At 44.2% G+C, this 22,511-nt stretch overlaps 1 protein-coding gene and 1 long non-coding RNA gene across 6 annotated transcripts in view; one reads left to right on the forward strand and one right to left on the reverse strand.

The window, feature by feature from the left end:
- GRID1 (glutamate ionotropic receptor delta type subunit 1) overlaps positions 1–22,511 on the forward strand; it is a 671,187-nt gene that overhangs the window by 522,554 nt on the left and 126,122 nt on the right. The gene's annotated exons all lie outside the window — the stretch shown is intronic.
- Positions 395–21,113, reverse strand: LOC139082886 (uncharacterized). Of its 3 annotated transcripts, none has more exons than XR_011539226.1 (9): positions 20,798–21,113; positions 14,955–15,064; positions 12,811–12,893; positions 6,850–6,908; positions 5,889–5,930; positions 4,984–5,092; positions 4,181–4,252; positions 1,997–2,093; positions 395–912 (listed from the first exon to the last, which is right to left on the reverse strand). It is a non-coding gene; the product is annotated as an uncharacterized lncRNA (long non-coding RNA). The 3 variants fall into 3 exon arrangements; XR_011539227.1 differs by having other exon boundaries at positions 5,790–5,930; XR_011539228.1 differs by lacking the exons at positions 4,984–5,092; positions 5,889–5,930.

Below are 22,511 nucleotides of genomic sequence, written 5' to 3' on the forward strand. Positions count from 1 at the left end.
TTTTGCTAAATATTGCCAAGTTGCCCTCCATAGATGTCAAGTCAATCTCTAAATCCACAATGTATGGGGTAGCAATTTCCCTACTGTCTTGTTAACACTGTGCCTTGCCAAACTTTGAGATATTTGCCAACATGATGGGTGAAAATGGGAACATAGAGTAATTAAAATTTTTATGTTTATTATCCTACATGAGCCTGTGTATCTTTCAAAATATTTTAGAGGCATTTGTTTTTCCTTTTCTGTTAAGTGCTAGTCATATAATTTTCCCATGTTAAAAATTGGGTTGTTGGTGAGTCTCTTTCTTATTGATTTGTAGACGTTTTTATGCCTCAGGGAGATTGCCGTTTATGTTGTAATCTCAACATTGCCAATATTTTTCCCAGAATATTGTTAGTTTTTTTACTTTACTTATTATCATTATATTGCCATTATTATTATTTTTTACCACGTGGAAGGATTTTATGTAGTCTGATTGCCATTCTTTTCTTTTTACGGACTCTAGATTTTAAATAATTTTTCCATGTTTTCTTCTAGTATTTTTGTAGTTTTGACTTGGTACATTGAAAGCTTTGATCCTTTTGGAATTCATCCTGGTGTGCTATGTGCCTTGTATGAAGAATGGATCCCACTTAACATTTTGCCAGATGGTTGCCCAGTTGTCCCAATGCCATTTGTTGAATAATTCATATTTTCTGTACTTTCTTAGGGTTTGGTTAAGGGCAAAACACTCTCAACTTTCATCCTGCCGTAGTGGATTTTAGTCTGGGATTTCCCAGGAAGGTGATAAATCTCTTTGTCGAGGCCTCTGGTGTTTACATTGCCTGATCTCTTGGGATTACTCTGCGCCTCTTCACATGGTCTCCTGCTTTCCAAGCCTTTGTGGTTGCTTCCCTTGATGACAGGATTCTTTTCCTATAAAAAACAACATAAAAGCCCAATGTGTCTGATGTGCCTTCATGGTGGCTACAGCGACAGCACCAGCCACAGCCATTTACAGGCAGAGAGCTCTCAACAAACATCTCAAGGCTTGCTAATTTCTACCAAAGGATTCTGCCTCAGGACACGATGGATGCTGCCAAGCAAAAGAAATGTGAACAGGTGGAAGAGGGGCTACATTCGGCAAAGGAGAGCATAAAGACAGAGGAAAATGTCAGCTATTAAGCATCTGAAACAATAATAGAGGACATGCCTATTCCTTCCCCTGAATTCCACCTCGCCCGCTTACCATCTCCTCCACCCAGTGACTCTTCCAATAGAATGATTAACAACAAGCTGAAAACTCCAGAAAAATGTAAATGACTCAGGACCTCTGGATCCTGTTTGTCTATTTATGCATTTCTATATAAAGTTTATTTCCCCCTTATAAAAATAAGCATGCTTAGGGCTGGCCCAGTGGCGGAGTGGTTAAGTTCACATGCTCCACTTCAGTGGCCTGGGGTTTGCAGGATCAGATCCCAGGGGCGGACCTACGTCACGCATCAAGCCATGCTGTGCCACTGTCCCACATCCAAAATAGAGGAAGATAGGCAAGATGTTAGCTCAGGGCTAATCTTCCTCAAGCAAAAATAAATAAATAAGTAAGCACACTTGTCGTATACAGGTATGCTTTTGAACTTCTTCGCATTTTCTTAAAGAGTCTGATTCAATAAAGAATTTGAAGCAGATTTGAGAATGATGAATTTGAGGATGATGGTGTGGGAGGAGCATAGGCTCAAAGAAGTGTGAATTACGTGCGTCAGTACCATGACCACATTGCACACCAATTTGGCTCTGCATTTCATAGCAGTCATAGCAAAGAGGGAAATATTCGTTGCAACTTTTACAATAAGACGAAGAGCTACACATGGGAGGCCCAGCTTCTCCTACACCGAGTCCAGGACTAGTTCTCCCAAAGGCCCAAATGCTCATTATTGAGGAATTCTAGACCCATTGGGATTGACAATCACATACATGGGTTTGATTACAGGGAACAGGGGAAGCGTAAATGTGTCCTCACCCCCTAGAGGAAAAGGTCCTTTACTTCTGGTTAGCTCTGCAGGCAGGGTGGATCCAGGTGGCGTGACACATGGAGTGTATGCAATTTTGGAGGTTTTCTTTAAGGAAAAGACCATGAAATTGTAAATATAAAATCAGGCATGAGAGTGAATATTTACTTACTGAGACTATAAATCATAACACGAATCATAAAAACTATGAAAAAGTTGGCAAATACAACAAAATCTCACACACATAGACACACTGCCTGGCACACAGTTCTGTAATACTTTTCCCCTATCTTTTTTTGGCTACTGTTTTCTTTGGCTATCCTCTCTTCATATGACAATCTTTTTGAGTTTCATTTTCTATAGCAAGAATAGAAAGAGAATTAATTTTCCTCTGGGATGGTTTATTGAAGGTTTTTTATTGGTAGTTGTTTAGAAAGGTTTTATTTATTTTTCTCATCATTGTTAAGGTCTTGTAAATTTAAGATTGTTGTCAAAATTGGGTTTTTGTATGTTAGTTGTAAATTTGGAAGATTTTTTCCATGGCTAGCTTCTGACTTGGTTTATTTTGAAACTGGTTTCTCCTCTACTTCCACATACTTCCGGTGCCAGGGTCTGCAGGGCATATGTTACCTCCGCATGACCTCACCTGTGCACCTTGGTGGTAGCAGGCCAGGTGAGTTGGCACACAGGGCGGTTAAAAGAAATCCTGCACTGCCATTCTGGGACAGCTGGCAATAAGTTAACTGTGCTCAGAAGTGATGTCAGACCACAGAATATATCCCACTAAACTCAAGCCAAATTTACCAAAACTTAGCTTCCCCGAATTTCTATTAGCTGTTCCAACAGCAGTAGATGCAAGAGACAGTGTGGCTAAAGGGAGTTGGCATGGAACAGCAGTCTTCACTGATTTCAGTGAAGTATCTGACTTTTGCAAGTTTTACAAAACCAAAGGGGCGTGGGAGCACATGGCTAGTGCCTCTCCCTTGCAACAGAAGGGCCCTGAGGCCTAAGTCATTCCCTCTAGTTAAACCTCCCTCTGTAAGCAGAGCTCCACAGAGTAACCAGAATCACTTCCCATGCCTCCTGCGGGGGGTTAACATACAGGATTTGGACACAGACACTAGGTCCTGTTTTATTTCAGTATGACCCTGGGCTAGTTATTTAACTTCTCTGAGCCTCAGTTTCATCAGCTTGAAAATGGAGATCATCATAATAATATGAACATATGGGATTGTTTTGAGGGTTAAATGAGGTATACGTTCATTGCTTTGTGCATCATAAGCTCTAAGGTGATATCAGGTATACGGATACATGAGCATCCTGAAAGAGACCATCTCACCACTTGCGCTGTCCTCTTTGGGACCAATAAAAATCCTTGCTGCCTTTGTGCTGTACGGTCCAATGACCTGTTGTATTTTAGAACCCTGAAGGTCTTGCCTTCAGACAAGTAGAGTTTTGAATTTAGTGATTCTGATTGTTGTTTTCAACTTTTCTCTTCTCTTTTCCTTGAATTGTCCATACTTGGGTCCACACTCTGGCTAACATCCAACGTTAACCAGAGTGTGAGCTGAAATTCAAGCAAACTCCAGCTGTTTTTTGTGAGTGGAGTGAAGGGACTGACCTAGCAGGGGTGGAGGAGGACTAACCTGAGGACACAGGTTTACTAACTTGATTGGAGTAGATTCAGGAATAAGTTCCAAGCATGTTTTCCAGGGGTTTGGACCACCCCTTAGCACAGACTGGCCATTCACCTGCCTCTGTCTACCCGTTATGTCCTAGGCCCCGGTCTGCTCTGGACCCCATGGTGCTCATGGACCCCCTGCAGCAGCTCAGGTGGCTGAGTGTCCCCACACCAAGGAGGCTGGCTCCTAAGGAGACCAAGGAAACTTCATCCACCCAGGCTTGCTCTCTCTGTCCCTTTAGGGTCTCACTGTGGGCATGTGAATCCTGCCAAAACATGCTATGTGGGGCCACTCAAAGGCTCCACGTTTATTTCGGAGGCCCTGCGGTGAGTTGCTTTGCCAGGTGTACCCCTACTAAAAATGGTGCTCCTCAGGGCGCCTCTGTGCTGCCCTTTTAGAAGAACCCCTTTGCAGGACACGCCCAGCGGTATAGAAAGATGCTAGAGCTCTCTGATTATTCAACACAGCTGCCCCTGGGCCCAGGAAGGACTTACTGAGATTTATTTGGCTCACCTCTCATCACCCTCCATGGAACGGCTCACCATTTCAGAGGCTCACCATCCAGCTCCTGAACAAACCAGATTCCTGCGGGCAGAAAACGCATTTATTTAACTTTCATTAAGAACTAATGTGGAAGCATCCAGCAGTCTCCAGAGGTCTTCTCTGTGGCCTCCTCCATAATTTATGTATTATTTAATCTTCAAATGCAGTCTCACAGAGCCTTCGCCGGATTTTCCTCATCTGCCTCCCCACACGGCGATAAAATTATCCCCTGAGCGTCTTAGATCACAAAATGCTACCTTTTGGAAATGGAGAGATAATACTGTTTATGTATGAGTAGGAGAGAATTACTTTACTTGTCTGTAGTAATGCTGATTAAATTGAAATGTCAGAGCTAATGTTACAGTTAATAAATGTTATACATATTCAAATCTGTCCAAATACTGACAACTCTAACTAATGCATACGATGCTGTTTAAAATCACAGGAATACCCAAATTTTGTGAGTGCCATTGGTGCTATCCATTTCTGAATAAGGTGCAAATATAAATGAGACCCATGTTGCTGACCTCTTGCAGGTCATGTTTTGTCACTGAGAGTTTTCTTAAGTGGATAAATTGGTACTGCTATGAGAGGTCGACCTAGCCTTTGGGAAACTATTGTGAGATAAGTTGCAATATGTAAATCGGAAGGTGGTGGGGTAGGAGTGTGTTGTTAGGGTGTGATGGGAAAATAGAGTGCCAGACATCAGTAGGCCAGGGGCCATCAATGAGAGGGAGGGCAAATGGGCTTCTCCATGTCCCCTCCCCTCTTACAGCCTCGTAAAGAAGGTTTATCGTTGTGTCTTCTCTTCTTCATAAGAGAAATTGTAGCTGAGAACTGTTATCTCAGTGGGCATCCTTGCGCAGATGGTCACAGGTCTTTCTGTTCAAAGAGTAGAATGCAGAGAGCACGAGGGGGTAGGAACACAGAGGAATGGAGATTAAGGCTGTGGTGTGGGCAGCTGGCTCGGGGCACCGATGACAGAGACCAAGACTCCAGTGCCCCCTGCCTATCCTCCCCAAAGCCAAGTCTGGATATGTGAAGAAGGATGGCACCTCTGCTATGGCCACAGGAGAGGTCTTTGTTGATTTACTGTCCACCCACCCCGTCTCCCCAGATGCTCCATGTTCTGCTGTGCTTTCCCAGTTCCCAGACTGAGCATGAGATTTCTAGCCCCATCGATAGAGTTGCAAATTCTCGCCCTGCCCCATGCTAGGCGTGTGACGTTAGGCTGGGTTTTAACGCTCAGGCTGCTCATGTGTTAAAGGGAGTTAGACATAGCTGTCTCCTGGGACCCTTCTGCTTAAGGGGGAGCACATGTATATCAGGCACCTGGCAAATCACCGGCTCACAGGTGGCACCCCTCCTCCCACATGCTCCACTCCACCTTCCCTCATTTTTACAGCATCAAGACTGGAGGTTCTCTTCTCCTCCCCACTGCCCTCTGTCTGTCCTGGCAAAGCCCAGTCGCCTTTTTTGGTTGGCAGGAAGGGAGCAAGCAGCCTGTGACCCCTCTCGCCAGCACGTGGAGTAGACTAGGGCTTGGCTAGAAACAGGGAAGCCAATTGAGGTGCAGTGCCTGCATCATGGCAGATCGGGGACTGACTTGCACGCTCATACTCTACGGTGGAACGTCTGTGATGGCACAGCTGGCATCCGCTGGCAGGTAGCTCCTCACCCTAAGAGAATTTTAATTCGGTAGGATTTTGCCAGCAAGTGTCTGTAACAAAGAAAGGGTATATTAAAGTGTGCATTAGGGATTGTGGTTACTATAAATTACATTCTTTGAAATCTCATTTAGATCCAGGAAACAGACTGCATTTCGAAGCCTCGGAGGATTAATCCTTTTGGAACAATGGAGTGTCAGTGATCATTTGGAAAAGTAATTATGCCAAATTTAATTATCAGGCATGTGCATTTCATCGGCGTCACCGTGCACCCCCAGAGGACAGTGCGGAAAAGGTTGTCCCAGCACGGGCCCTTGATTGAGGAACGTGGTGCCAAATTATACATGTTGTAATTGAGTGTCACTTAATATGAGGTTTGATGGATGCAGAGATGGTGGGTGGAGCGAGTGGGAGGGGGCGTCTGGCCCACTCAGCAGATGTTTGAGAAATTTGGAAAGGCTTTTCAATGTTTTGAACGTTTTGGAGAGGAGCAAAGTACATTTCAAGTAGGCTGGTAAAAATGTTTCCCTGTCTTAAGCATTTCTTTTGTTCTCTGTTCTTGTGGTACCCTCACCTCTTCGGAACTGCAGAATTCAGTTTGGAATACTCAAGTGAGTTGCTGAACGGGACTTTGAAAGTGTGCATGTGTTTGCGGAGTGTAGGGGTGGCACAGGAGTGTCTGGGGGACAGATGGACTGTGGAAATGTGGATCATAAGGTTTTCAGAGTTTGTGATAGTGGAGGCTGACCTGTTGGTGACCCACATCGGGGTAATCCGTCTCCTGGCCCCCATCCCAGCTTCTTCCTTTTGGCTGGCTAACACTTTAGAACTTATTGTCCTTAGCTCTTCTTTAGGGGGCTTCCCCTGATGACCCTGAGTCAGGGTGGGTGCCATGCACTCACTCACTTGCACAGTGCAACAATATTGTTGCCATTTATATGCCTATGGCCTCTGTACACTATGGGCACCCACCATGAGAACAGTGACCACATCCGTTGCTCAGCCTTGGCTCCCAGCCCCCAGCACAGCACCTGCATAGAAAGGGCTCAGTAAATATTTGTCTGAGTGGATGATCAAAAACTGGAAAGAACAGGAATCGATTCTTCCTCTCTACATGTCCCTACCTGTGCTGAAGCCTAAACAAAGTGTCTTCAAAGCTGTTGCCTCTGGTTTTGGGGTGCGATCTATAACGCTCTGGAGGTAAAACCATTCGTATGCGAAACTTGGACCTTCCACTGATGTGTGACCAGGAGCTAGTAGGTTAGCTTCTCTGGGGCTCAATGAGGATTGTAAAAGTGATGGCGGGCATCCTTGAGAGGACAAAGTGAAATAGCGTATGGCAGGTGCCTGGGAGGTGACAGGTGCTCTGTTCTTCCTGGGATATTCATAAAAAGTTACTTTTTATTTGCTCAACTGAGCTTAGAGTCTCTTTTATCTTTTGAAGAGTTGGCCAAGAATTCATTAAGGATGCCGAAGCCAGGACCTTGAACTTGAGATTAGAGGTGCTATTAGTGGATTATCAATGCCTTGGGGCCAACGCCACATCTCCTGGGTGTGAGCGATTGGTGGGCAAGTCTGCCCCTGTTGAGGAAAGACCCTCTGCTGTGCTTTTGGCTGAGAACCTCGCTGCCACAGGTAGAGTCTGATGGCCTTGTGGGGTTTGGTGTCCATGAGACACTTCTTTTCCTGGCTGGGGTGTTTCACCAAGACACATGACCCTCAAATCATTACAGCAAAGCAGAACGTTTACTGCACAGGAAATTCAGGCATAACTCTTACCTCATGGGGCTCTTAGGAGACAGAAAATGGGAAAATTGGGGAGGTTGTGCTTGAGAACCGTGGAGAGTGTTGCAAATATACATTTACTGTTGACCTCTGTCTCGCCGGCTAATGCAATGTGTGACCAGCCTCAGTGCTTTTCCAAGACGTGAGCAGGCTTAAAGATAAAGGAGTGCAGACCCCCTCTGACTTCTGCTGAGTTGATCCAGTTTTCCTGGCAGCAAATGAATGGGGCAAGCCCAAAACTGGCAAAGGGAGGGAACTAAATTGCTCTGAAATTGGCCGGTGTGTCAGGCAGAGTGCTAAGTACATTATCTTGTATAATTTCATCTCGTTTTCACAACATCCTGAGAAGTAGGTGATACGGTCTCCATTTACAGCTGAGTTGCCCAAATCATGCAATTAATAATAACAATAATAGTAATACCACCTGAAATCTACCAAGGACTTGCCATGTGTAGACGTTTCATAAAGCTGAACCATATAAAATTGCCATCTCTACAGGTCAGAAAGTGTTGAAGTTCAACTTCCCAAGGATCTCATTTGTGACTGAACTAACCACAGTCATTTGAGGCTGTCTGACTCCAAGTTCCTGTTATGACACCACCTCCCAAAGAGGGAAGCTACAGTGCTAGTGACACAAACGGATGTCAGAATGCCTTTTATATATTAATGGTGGCAAGAATTGGTACTATAAATGCCCCCACTGAGAAAGGTTGGGCCTGAAGCTTGGAGAAGGTGATGGGGATTACGGGCAAGAGAGCAAGTCCTTAGAGCTATGGGTACCCTTTCTTTCTTGTGCTAATTCTTTATCCGGCATGGTGCCTCAGGGTGCAGGGTGCCTCAGATGTGGAAGATGCTTTCACTGTATTAAGTTTAAAATGTCATCACTAATTAGCTAGGAAGGCAGGGTGGGGCCGTGCAGCACCAGGCCTGGGGACTTAACTTTATAGACATAGAATTGATGGGAAATATACGTTTTCCAAACTCATTTTAAAAATAGTTTCCCTTGGAAATTAAACCATTAAATTGTTCATCATTATGCAGATCAGTATTCATGCTTTAAAGAAACATAATTTTGCCTTCATTTAATTTGTTTCTCTAAGACCTAATTATGGATTGGATAAAAAATGTTATTTTTCTATCGCTGTGCAAATCGCTTTTTCTCACCTAGAAGGACAGCTGTCTCTGGTTATCGAGGGTCGTTTCCGGGCAGTAAAGAGTCAAGGAAAAGTCAGAGAGATGTCTTCCAAGAGGGAGCTGGTTGTTCATGAAGACGAAGAAACACAATAAGTGGGTTCCTTCTCAGTAAGACGGAGTAGTGGGGGCCGGCTTGTGTGAGACTCCAGGTCTTTTCCCAAGAACAGATGTATTCAGCTCTTTGACCAGGCCCTAGGGTTGTAAGGATGCCACAGGCCAAGGGCTGGTCCAGGGGCCAGCAGCAAGTCCCATCAGACTGGGCTGCCTGGCAGGGAGCACCAGAGTGGCGGAGGGCAGGAATGGCACTCAGTGACCTTGACTGACATTCAGGCACCAGGCAGAAGACAGTGCCTCTGGAGAAGTCACTTTGCTTCTTGGGAAGTGCTGATGCTAGCGACTTGATCCAGGCAAAGACTGAGACTGGAGTTGGCTCGGATTAGGATTATAATAAGAGCAACCAATTCTTTCGTGTTTACTATGTGCCAGGCACTTTAGTGTCGTTAAACACTAAAGTGTTAGCTTTAACACTAATGTTAGCTTTAGTGTTGTTAAAGTGTGTTTTAAACAGCTTACAAGCACCCGTTTGTATAATCCGTACAACAATTCTAGAGGAGGTCTATTTTGATCTACATTTTATAAATGAGGGCTTTGAGGTGCATAGGGGTTGAGCAGCTCATCCCTGTCACATTGCTGGTGAGCAAGGGGACTCTAGCATTTGCCTGGAGCTTCTGGCTTTGACCACTCCCCTTGTCTGCCTCTCAGTCTGAGCAGGTCACTCAAGTGCTGTAGGTTTACTCATATGGTTAATCTTCTCAACAGCCTCCTGAGGGAGATGGGACGGTGGTGAGCTGTTCTTCTGGTGGTCCTCAATGAATCACACCTCCAGGTGCTCCTGCCCTTTTGTACTCCCCTCCCCTTCAACCTGGGCTGGCCTGTGAGCTGCTTTAACCAATAGAATGTAGCAGAACTGACACTGTGACCTTATGACACTTGTCGGCCTTTACTTTGTGCTCTGGAGGAAGCTGGCTGCCACGTAAGAAGTCTGACTCCCCTGAGACCATGCTCAGCAAGGAGGAGAAGCTCTATGGAGGGAAACTGAGGCCCCAGCCAACAGCTTGGCCAAGCTCCCACCTGGTAGCCCCACCCCCTCGCCAGCCAGGGGAGTGAAGCCTTCTTGGAAGTAGATCCTGCGGCCCCAGTGTCCCTGGCTGACGCCACGTGAAGCAGGCACGAGCTATTGCCAAACTCCGTCCAGATTGCAAAAGCATAAGCAAGTAGATAAAACGATTGAAGATGATTTTTGTCTTAAGCCACTAAGTCTTGCAATTGTCTGATAATGCAGCAAACGATCATTGAAACGCCCATTCACGTCACTATATAGAGGGAAAGTCTGAGGTACAAAGAGCCTATGACTTGCCCAAAAGGATGCAACTCGGAAGTGGCACATGCAGAAATTGAGTCAAGGAGTGGGAATGCAGAGATACACTCTACCCACCATTCTCTGCTCCCTCCACTGGTGCGTCTCCAAGGATTTCCTCTGGGTGAGGCCCTATAGGGAGTGCTGTGGTATGTGAGCCCCCGCCTCGCCTCCTGGGTCTTATCCATCTGGCTGGAGTTAACATCCTCCCTTTAGAATACTTCCCAGCATAGGGGCATGAGTCAGGCTTTACTGAACTCCAAGAATGTACCAGACACTTCTTAGCAGCCTTATCATGTCATCTTACAACAGGTAAGATGATTGTCCCCCCGCCTTGCACGTAGGAAAACTGGGGTGTGGAGACTTTGGGAGTTTGCTCAGGTTCACACGGTCTGTTTGGAGTACAGCTCAAATTTGAACCTGGTTCCACCACCTCCACACACAGCACATGACCCCACTTCCCCTCCCGCACCCACTCTTCCGTGTGCCCCCGGTAGGCTCTGTCACGTTATTCAAGCTGTTGCTGAACTCTGTCTAAATTCAGCCCCTCCCAGCCTTCCTCCAACGGCGAGGTCAGCCTCCATCCTGGGATGCTTTGAAAGTTTGTAAGCCCACCCCGACTTGGTAGCCCCTCCTCACCTCCCCTGATCAGTGACCATTATGCCTGTTTTTCTGTGCACGCCAATCCCACAGAAGACAGAGGAGAGGATTCCTACCCTCACCCCACCCTTGTTCAGAGCAGGCCTTGGCTCCTCTCAGCATCCCCACAGCAGCCGCAGGGCCAGCTTCCTCCTCACAGCTGTGTCAGGATTGGGCTCTGGCTGGACCACAGGGAAATCTTTCCTTCTCACCCACAGATAATGAGCAGGGAGGTCTTCCTAAGTGGGGGGCTGCTTTTTCCTAGGTAGCAGGGGTGGCAGAGTCTTGAAGGGGATTTAGAGACATTGAGGCTGTGTGGAGGCCAGTGAAGGAGCATCTGATGAATGGGTGAACCCTGAGCCCCAGGGTTTCTCCTCTGTTGGCTGTGTCTGTTTCTCATGCCTTAGATCCTGTGCTTAGCTCTGGGAACAACCCAACAGCTGGATCCCTGGAGAGGCTGTGTGCAAGGAGCTGACAGACTGTGAGCACATTTTGATCAAAAAGTGCAGGGACCAGCTTGGTGCTGTAGTGGTTAAGTTCGCAGGCTCTGCATAGGTGGCCTGGGGTTCGTGGGTTTGGATCCCAGGTGTGGACCTATGCACGGCTCATCAAGCCGTGTTGTGGTGGCGTCCCACATACAAAATAGAGGAAGATTGGCACAGATGTTAGCTCAGGGCCAATTTTCCTCACCAAAAAGAAAAAAAAAAGAAAAGAAAAGAAAAAGAAAAAAGAAAGTGCAGTCACTTGTTCTTAAACTTGAAAACTACTCCCTGCCTCTGTCTCCCCATTGGACATGGAGTTGGTAAGGATGCTGTCTCCTTAGGTTGTCACAAGGATTGAGGAGTTCCTATTTGGATGGTGTTCAGAGCAGCACCCAGCATGACCTATATGTTTGATGATTAAATCAACAAAGAAGGGACAATACCCCAGTGTGCAGGACAAATGGATGAATGGCTGGATGCCCATGTGCATCTGGAGGTGGGGGATGAGAGACAGAGGGATGGAGAGGGTGGGAGGGAGATCACCACTGTGAGGGATGTTTCTGACCTGCTTCCACTAGTTTCCTGAGCATGGCAGGGTCTCGGTGTGTCCTCATGGCCATGGAAAAAGGGCTCCAGAGGTCAGGATACCAATCCCTTGTTTTAGGATGAGATGACTGAGCCCCAGGGCTGGGGGAGGGGCCATAAAATTCAGAGTGACTTTGTGTCAGACCTTTCCCATCCAGGTCACCAAGATATGGGGTCCTTGGAGGGGCCCAGTGTCAGAGCCCCTATCACACGTGTTTTCAGGTTCCCTGCACAGGTGTGCCTGAGCAGAAGTGTGGGATCCTGAGACATGAGACTGGTTCCTGCTGTGTTAGGGTCTCTGCAGGTGGCAGTTTCCCCAGTCCAGCCTGTGCACCGGTGGTGCCCGCCTCTGCTCCTCCTTCCTTCCAGACGAGGAGTCTCTTCTTCCACCCCCGGAATCTGGGCTGGCCAGTGACTTGCTGTGACCAATAGAATGTGGCCCAAATGACACTGCAGAAATTCCAGAGCCTCAGAAGAGCCTGGAAGAGCCCAGCATGGAAACCACATGGAGGATGGGCCCAGTCTTCAGTGCCCTGCTGATGCACTGGCCAAGGAAAGTCCTATAAGTGAGCCCCATAGCCCAGTGAGCTAGTAAGTTAGAAATAACAAGTTGTAGCTGTTTCAGGCCACTAGGTCTTGGGTGGTTTCTTTTGCTGCAATAGGTAACTGAAACACCTGCCAGGGCAGAAGGGGCTTGGAATCCTGGGCCCTGTTCTAGCTGCCCCCCATCAATGTGTGAAATGAAATTGGATTGTGTATGGAAAAGGGCGCCTCTGAACCATGCCTCATGTGGAACGGTGGGAGGAACCGGTGAGAAGACTGAAGACTCACAGGTGTACCGTTCGGCTGCTTCAAATGTCAGGAGGGCTGTTGCATGCTAGAAAGACCAGACTGATTCAAAAACATCCCAAGTGCTGTAAGAAAAACCACAACAATGATAAGAATAAATTCAGTACCTCCAATGTGCTGGTTATTTTATATCCAGCCTACCCTAATCTTGTGCATAACTCTTTAAGGTGATCCTTCCGTTATATTGCAGGTGAAGAAACAGAATCAGAGGCTGAGTGACTTGCCTAAAATCACACGGTGTGAAGAAGGGCACTAGAATTTGAACCTAAGTTTGCCTCCCAAGACCAGCCTCTCTGCATTATGCCTTGCTGTCTCTTGCGTGGCCCACTGGAGAGAACTCAAGGAAAGGGGGACATTTTTGGGGGGAATGGGGGTCTCAGCATAGCATGCTCTTTTTCACCTCAGTTACACTGCATGTGCTCTCTTTAACCAGCAATGACCTTTCTGTTGTTCTCTGTTTGGGAAAATCCTATTCACTCTTGGTATCTTCTCTCTCTCTCTTTGTCATACCCTTCCCCAGTCTTCTAGGCTCAGAGGATCATTCTTCCCTCTGTCTTTCCACAGTGCGTTCTTCAAACCCTCTTCTCATAGGTAACCTATGATTTTAATTACTTTCTATCATTGTGCCTTTATCCCTTCTAGATTATAAATTTCTCTAGGGCAGGGACTATGCTTCATTCATCTTTGTGACTTGCGCCTGTCAGGTTCTATCGTGTGGCAGCCTTCACTAAATGTTTGTTTAGTTAATGAATATGTTGATGATTCAATAGAAGCACTGACTCTGTGGACCATTGCCCAGATTTGGAAAATGACGCCTGTGATGGAAGTGAGCCCCTCCCCCTCTGTCTGTTGACTGGCTAGTCATTTAGGCTGCTGTCATGTGGATTCTGATATCATGTGGAGATTTCGCTAGATCAGTGACTCCGTGAGCGAATTGGACCATTGGGTGACAGCAGATAAAATTAGAAAGTTTCTTTATAGGTTTTTCATCTCCTAAAACTTAAAATGAAATGAAGCTTTACAATATTTACTATGTAGATTGATGGTAACACTAGTGCTTATAGGGGAATGGTTCTGCCGGGATGCCCTGACAGTCTTGCCTGTATCCACACAGGCCATGCAGGCAAAGCCTTGGACTGCGGCTCATGTAAGTCTTGATGGAGTCCCTTGAGATCCTCCTGGAACAGGAGAGGAAGGCAGGCCTGTGAGGAATTGCTGTGAGGTCATCTCCCACTCCCCTCTCTATTTCTCCTAGGGGACTGTCGTAACCAGACAGTTTCTCATTGCTTCTCAGGTTCTGATGAGTTATGAGGCTTTCTGTGTACAGGGTCTAGCTGCAGGATATAACACTGCTTAGCTGAAGTCTAGAATTGGCTCCCCAGCAATGAGGTATCCCACCATTCATGGTGCAGTCATCCGGACTCTTTTGTTTCAGTGCCATCATTTTTGGTGTGTGGCAAAAGGAGCCAGAGAGCTAGCATATCTGGCTGCTCTTCCTTTCTCTGTCTACATAAGTAATAAACTGTCTGAACCTGAAAGTGGCTGGTCATAGCTTTACCATGCCTGTGTGCTTCACAATGCCTTCACTCTGTCCACACGTCAGTCTGTCCGTGTGTCATGTATGGCGGAGCTTCTCCACTATCTGTAATAAAGGACCACTTATTTTCATTTTCAATCTGCCACTAACCAATATTTTCATGAAGTATGAGAAAATGAATTTCTAAAAAGATAAAATGAGATGAAAGACATACAAAATACAAGTCCCTCCCTCTTTTAGTTAAATTCAGGTTACACCGTGTAATCTGTCAGATGGCTACATGGGTATAAACACTTAGTTTTGGTTTCTCTACTTGTCTCATTGAGGACTAGAAACAGTTTGATGGCCAACACTGGTCCACCCATCTCACTCTAAGCAGCACGGATGTGGGGAATGTGGGGCACCCCGAGGGAAAAGTAGAGATTTTGGGACACAGATGGTTTGCTAGAGTGCCCAAGCTTTAATTTGATTTCAATAAATTGTTACGTATTATAATTCATATCTGCCTATGAAGGGGTTTCTGGATAATATTGAGTTTTAAATAAAATAACCCTTAGAGAATGGGGAAAAAAAACAGCTTAAAAGTTACCTGTTAATAATTTACAGATTGAAGATAATGCTAATAAGGCAAACACAGCTAATGATATGAAAATGACACGGCGGCCGTTTCTCCAGATGTTAGTCTGAGCGCCCTGTAAGCTGTGTTATGAGGTAAAAACAACAATGCATTCTGATATTACAGGAAGCTAGTGGAAAAAGTTCCAGGTTATCAATAGAACTATTTAAGATATCAAATTTAATTTATAGTGGTTAATAATGAACCACGTCCTAAGTGTATATTGTGTCTTGAAATATTCCTTAATGATAATATGGTCTATCAAGTCTAAGATCTTTAACAATAATTCATTGCATCTGTATCTCCACTTGTAAAATTCCACTTTATAAATATTTTGTAATATATGCAATATGTTAGTACAATATGTTAGTACAGATATTATACATATGATATGTATGAGATGTATCATATCATAAATATTTCACATAGATACATCATAAATAAGCAGTCGTATATTGTTTTGAAGGTTAACATTCTCTCACTGAAGGAGTAGTATCTAGGAAATGTGGACACCATGGCCAAGGTCACCTCCAAGGCCCTCCTACCTTTGGAAAAGGTGATCAGACAAGTCTCACCCTCACCCTGCCGGTGAAGGTCAGGATTTCTGGACTTTTCTCCATTTGGAGTGGGCTTTCAAGAGCGTGGGCATGTTTCCCACCAATTCTCACTCATAAAGGGCCTGAGGGCTGGCATTGTGTGTGCTCTGGTCTTGTACCAATTACAGGGATCATAAAGATGCACTCAAGGGGCACATCGACTCTTTCTGCAGTTTGTCTATTCCAAGCTTCATTAAAGAATGTGGATTAAAGAAAGGCCACTTTGGGAAGGCTGATGTGACTCTGCCCTGGCCAGTCAGAGAAGACTGACTGGCATAAATGTGGGGACGATTGCTTTCAGCTGGTCCCTAACATGGCACTACTCTTGGGCTGCTCTGCCAGTGAACACTGTGCCTTCTTGCATAAAAGCATGACTTCATTTAAAATCACAATTTATTTTTTTCATTGTAAAAGCAAGCCAGGCTCATTATAGAAAGTTTTTGAAAGGCATTGAATTCTAAAGGAAGGAATTCAGCAATAATTTTCATTACTTGAAGAAATCATTATTAACTTCTGTATCCATCTATCTATTATAGATTCCATACTACATACCATATGCATAATATAAATATGCATACATAAATGATATAATAAATATAAAATAAAATATATATATATGTTGTAATAAGGATGTATACTTATCTTTTTTGTTTCTTTTTAAAATCATGCAATCTCGATTCCCCATCTTTTACCTATACTGACCCCCAAAAGCCACTGAGGGGATTGAGTGCTACCATTTTTTGGTCCTGAGGTTTCTTCTCCCATATAACAAAAGGCATCAGACTGAACAGATGACAACCTGTGGACTCACTGATTATGGGACCACCTTGGTGGGAGGGACGGCAAATCTGTTGTTCTCAAGCTTTCAACAACAGCACGTTTTTGTTTTGAATGTGACATTGTCTCTTCTTAATGTCCCCTTTTATCTCCTGCACAAACCTTTCCAAAACTCTTCCCCAGACCTGCAAGACAGGGCTGCATAGAATCAACCCTGCTCTTCCCTAATATCTGCTCACTTCATTTGCATGTGACTGGGTGCCTTTATAATATCATTACCAAGAGAAGGAGACCTGTAACCAGGGCAACCAAGAGAGGTGCTTCTGCACTTCACACTTAGCCAGACTTTCTGCTCCATTTAGTTGGCGTCTGATCCTCTCTTGGCTCCCTTTTCTCTTGAGACTATAAGAATGTAAACACCCAGAGTCTCCCTCAGCTCGTGTCCTTTTCTCCCAGGGCCTCCCTTCAATCTACCAACACAACAGTCTATTTCTGCTGACTAAATATTTCTTCAGTGATTACAAGATTCCCCTTCTGATGATTACTACCCAATATTTAGGGTCATGATGTTTTCTAATGTTATTACAATCTCTAATAATCATTTTTAGCACTGCATAGTATTATATCTAGGGGTGGACCATAACTAATGACCAATTCTCATATTATTGGATTTTAAAGTACTTTTCGTTTTTGTTTGTTTCACCATTATGTTTAGTTCTCTGATGATCATCTTTTGTGGATAATTTTTGTTTTTGTCATTAATATATAGAATTCCTTCTCTATGATAGTCCCCCAGAATTGAAATGAGTGGTCAAGAGGTATATTTGTTAGGCTCTTGAAGCATACTGCTAAGTACCCTCCACAGAGTGTCAATTTACCCTGTATTATGATTGTGTTTATTTCACTTATCGTCACTAGGCATTTTACTTAAAAAAAATTTTTATGAGTAAGAAACAGAATATCACTACAACTTATCTTCTTATGTTATTATATTGAACATATTTCCATGCTTGTTAGGTAATTGCGTATTCTCTTTTGAGGAATTTTTTTTTTATGTAATTACTGACTTGCTTTCTTTTGAATTTTTACAAATGTTTTATGTTTCAAGGCATTCTTTCTATGAGGCCTGGGCAGATGCCCTGTTCTGGACACAGACTATCATACCTTTCAATCAATCGTGACGGATGATCAGATGCCCACATTTTTACCTGTAATGGGTCAAAACAGTCTTGCACTTCTGAGCATAGCTGAATCTTCTCCGAATTTTGGGTGAGGGGCAGTGTCATATGATCTTATATTAGGATTCTTCTGGATCCACAGCTCAGTCAACTGGCTGCACTGGGATAGCATTGCTGTTGGAATTCAGCTAACTATAAAAATAGGCATGCATCTCTGCATTTTTTGTGATAGTGATAGTAATAATCATCAGCTCTTATTCAGTGCCTGCTCTGTGTCAGGCATTTTAATAAGTCCTGAGGGTACTACTGAAAATGGGTCAAAAAATATTCTGTCCTCATGTAACTCATATTCCAGTGAGGGGAGATAAACTATACACTTATAAAGATTTTAGCAATTAAATGATAAAGTAAGTTGGATAACATTATATAATCCTGTAACCATACTATTCAGAAATGAGACAGGAAAGTGGGATGGAAACGGACCTAGGGAAGTCTACTTAGGATTAACAAGAAGTCCCTTCAGAGAAAATGAGGACTGACGGATGCTCAGAAGCCAGCTCAGAATAGTTCTAGGGTAAAAATGTTTCTAGAAGAAGAACGTGTACAAAGACTCTAAACTAGGAACAGCTGTGAAATGTCTGAAGCACAGAAAGAAGGCCCACGTGGCTGTTTTAGATAACTAGGAGGAAGCAACATGATGTTATTAGAGAGATAAGCAGAAGTCAGATCATGGAAGATGTTGTAGGTCATGCTTAGGAGTTTGAATCTTATTTTAATTGGGAGCAAAGTGAGCCCTTTAAATGAAGGAGTGATGTGAAATCATTTATGTTTCTGAAATGTCACTCTGCCTGCTGCAAGGAGGAAGGACTATGGTCAGGATAGTCTAGACTATGCTATTGTCAGAGGCTTAATATTATAAAAATTTATTTCTTGTTCCCACAGTTTCTTAAGCCAAAGATTTCCGAGTCATCCTTGATTTCACTTCCCACATACAAGTCACCTGCTAGTCAGGAGGCCATGTGCCTGAGTTCTAACAAATGGGGATGTTTGCAGAAAGGATTCTTATTTTTGGTCCAGAGCTCATGAAAGTGTGTGTGCTTATCTTGCTGTCTCTTCTTTAGTGCTGTGGAGATTTCATGTTAGGGAAAAGTCACAGGAGAGATGTTGCCTGGATCCCTGAGTCACTGCATGGAGAAGATATTCCCTAGAGGTGACCCAATATCACTGAAATGAGGCTAAGGAAATAGGGGAAAATGTTGATATGTGATGACTGTAACTGCCTTTGACCACATGAGCCTGGCATGGAAATAGTAATAATAGGGAGTCTGGTTACAAAGCAGTTTCAATGATCTAAATGATAATGGTGGCTGGGATCTGGGGGGGCAGCAATAGAGATGGTTCAGTTTCAGGCTATATTTCAGAAGTAGAATCAAAAGCAGGTGACTTTTCTGTGAAAGGTGAAATCAAGGATGACTCTGACATCTTTGGCTTAAGCAGCTAGGTGGAATGATGGTGCTTGTAACTGAGATGAGGAAGAAAATAAAAGATTCGTGTGTGATGTGTGTTTGGGGATCAAAAGTTATATTTTGGATATTTTTGACTCTGCATTGTTTATTAGGTGCTGAAACGGAGATGCCACGTTGGAACCTGAACAGTGGAATCTGGACCAGGGACCAAATCTGATATACTAAGATAAATTTAGAAGTGATCAGAACATTTGTGGATTTTAAAACTCACAAGAACCTGCCATCAATGCTATTATGTTCTCTTTTTTAAAAAGCAAATTTTGAGGCTAAAAAGGGTTAAGTAGCTTGCTCATGGTCCTAATTTGCATGTGACTGAGGTAGGGTTCAAATTCAACTCTGTCCAAACTCATTCTACCATTCCATTCATTTCAGTTGAGTTACAAATCTCCCTACCGAGTATTTGCTCTGAGCCTGGGGTCTCTCCAGGCTACAAAGAGGCAGATACTCACAGGTGCCAACCTTCAGAGGCACACAGTCAAGATGGCCAGATACCCTTTACTCCTGCGCCTTATTTCCCTGCACATGGACTTAAAGCTCATCAGAGGCAGAGCTCTCTGCAAACCTTACAAAGTAGCGTCCTGATTATTTTCTATTTTTACTGTTGTAGAAATAAAGATGCTTTATTTTCATGATTTCAGATGGCTATTTTCAGATCTGAATTACGTGTATAATCTAAAGAAGGATCACTGGTACTGGAAGCAAATATCATTTACCTTCTGATTATAGACTGTGAAGGGGGAAATTAGAAATGGGAAAAACTATCTTTCTCCTCCTACACTGTCTCTGTAACCAGCTTATCTGAGCTCAAGGCTTTTACTATCCTCCTTAACTTGAAGTGGGTTCAAAATCACCACTTCTTGGTTTCTATTTCCTAGTATCATGCCCAGGTTTTATATACTAATCATTTTCAGGGGTAGGATTTAGCCCTCTTATTGTCACCCTGTTTGGGTAATGATAATTGTTTGACTCTGGTGTTGAAGGGAATGAGAGTGTTTGCCATCTGTGCACTGGAGAGACCTCTAAATTGTGGAGCTGAGAGGAAAGGACAGGAAGAAGAAGGTCTGAGACCTGTGAGATTTCCAGGGTGCACCAGTGTAATGATCTGGTTCCTGAATGTCAAGTAAAATGTCGGGAGAATGCTGCCCTTAAGTGTCTCTTGGTTCTGCGCCTCTTCAGTAGCTCTAGAGTCCAGATGAGATTCCATTACCATGGAAATTAACAGCCGTGGGGGCGTTCATCCTTTCTTTCTCCCTTTGTGATGTAAATAAATGCTTATGCAGACCCTACTGTGTCCAGAAACATTTTAGAAGGAAAGTCCAGTGGACTGGGATTCCGACGTCGTGAGTTGAAAGCTTCCCTAAATGATTTAATAGACACTCAGCAAGTCACACATCCTCTCTGAGGTTCAGTTTCTCCACCTGCAAAATTGAGCACAATAAATCCTGTTCAACTTAACTCACATAACGTTGGTGGCACTCAAATGAGATGTAGTGTGTGACAATGCTTTGTATAATATAAACAAATCTCCCTATTGTGTGCTGTCGGTCTGCCTATTAGATGCTGTGAGAACACAGAGAGGAATGAACCAGCTCATGCCTTTAAGATGAGCACAAGGACAAATGCATGGGAAGCTGTTATTGTTGATGCTGACAAACTACCCCAAAATTTAGTGGCTTAAAACAATAATCATTTTGTCATGTTTCAGAGATTCTGCAGGTCAGACTTTGAGCAGAGCTTACCTGGGTGACGTTTTGCTCCTTGTGGCATCAACTGAGATCACTTTGTGGTACTCAGTTGGCAGATGGGCTAGCTTGGGGAGTTCAAGAGGGCTTCACTTGCATGTCTGGCACCTTGGCAGGGGTGATGGAAGGCTGAGCTCATCTGGAACTATATACCAAGACACCTGTATGTGGCCTCTTCAACATGGTAATCTTAAGGCTGTTGGATTTCTTACATGATGGCTGGCTTCCCCCAAAGCAAGTGTCACAATAGAACCAAGTAGATGTTGCACTGCCATTTAGAATGCAGCCTCAGAGTTCACATAGTGTCACTTCCACCACAATTGATAAATTCCAAGTGGAACCAGTTAAGATTTAATGGAGAGGAGAAGGGTTAGGTTCCACATGTTGATAAGGAAGTGGCAAGGCTATGTTCTGGAAGAGTATATGAGATAGATAATGTTGTTGCTACTCTCAGAAGATACGATCTAAAAGATTCAGTCCTTCCTCTGGCCACAATGATCCATACCCCTCCCCAATGAAAAATATTCTCATTCTTTCCCTCAAGGACCCCAGAGTCTTGCTCCATTTTGGCATTGACACAAAGTCTAGGATCTTATCATCTAAATCAGGTCAAGATGAGTCTGAGGCTCCTTGGGTACAGATGCTTGATTACATCTTCCAAGTCTGGTTCCTCTCAGTCTGAAGACCTCAATCCAAAGACCCAAGTTATCTGATCTCCTTGAATTCAGTATATAAAGGTAAGACAGTGACAGGATAACTGCAATAAACGTTTCCCTCCGTAAGACAGGAGGCACATAGTGATTGCTGGTCCATAGAAATTCTGATATCCACCTGGGCTGTCTTTAGCTCCTTGATTAGGGCCTGTTGCTGCTTCCTGGGAATGATTCTCTGTCTGATCCATCCTCTGAGCTCTTGGTTCTGCCTTCTAAGTCATCTTTGCTTTTCTGTAAAAATGTGTACTCTGATTACAACTGAAGAGTTTCCTTAGCTGCTTCCTGCCCATAGAACTTCAGAGATCTAAGTCTCTTTTCATTTTGCATTCTTTCCATCCCAGTTAGGCTAACCTGGCTGTGCTTCAGTCATTACAATTCTTTTAAAAATTGTGTGGATTTTTAAAGTTTGTTGGTTGTTCACCACATTAGGTGAAAACGAAACCTACGAATCTCTTTTAGATGGGCTCTTCTCTACCTTGCGCTCCCTAACAGGTTGCTGTGGAGTTTTCGAAGTTCTGTTGTCTTTTTTTTTTAAAGGTTTTTTTTTTTTTTTTTTTGAGGAAGATTAGCCCTGAGCTGACATCTGCCAATACTCCTCTTTTTCTGAGGAAGGCTGGCCCTGAACTAACATCTGTGCCTATCTTCCTCTACTTTATATGTGGGACGCCTACCATAGCGTGGGTTGCCAAGTCGTGCCATGTTCGCACCCGGGATCTGAACCGGCGAACCCCGGGCTGCCGAAGTGGAATGTGTGCACATAACTGCTGGGCCACCAGGCCGGCCCCGAGGCTCTGTTGTCTAACAGAGGGTCTGTGACACACAGCTTTCAGATTGTAGAAAGCCATTTGTTTCTTTGAAAGGTTGATGAGACACTACCTTGAGTATTTCTGAGATCTTGAGAAAGGATTTTACAGTCGCAGCCTTGATTCCATGGGTCGACGTTTTTGGGGTAGCCTGTGGGATTTGATCTATGAATCCAGAACCTCTGTTATTTTGGA

Source organism: Equus przewalskii, chromosome 1 (assembly GCF_037783145.1).
Source record: "Equus przewalskii isolate Varuska chromosome 1, EquPr2, whole genome shotgun sequence".
In the NCBI taxonomy this organism is placed as follows: Eukaryota; Metazoa; Chordata; class Mammalia; order Perissodactyla; family Equidae; genus Equus; species Equus przewalskii.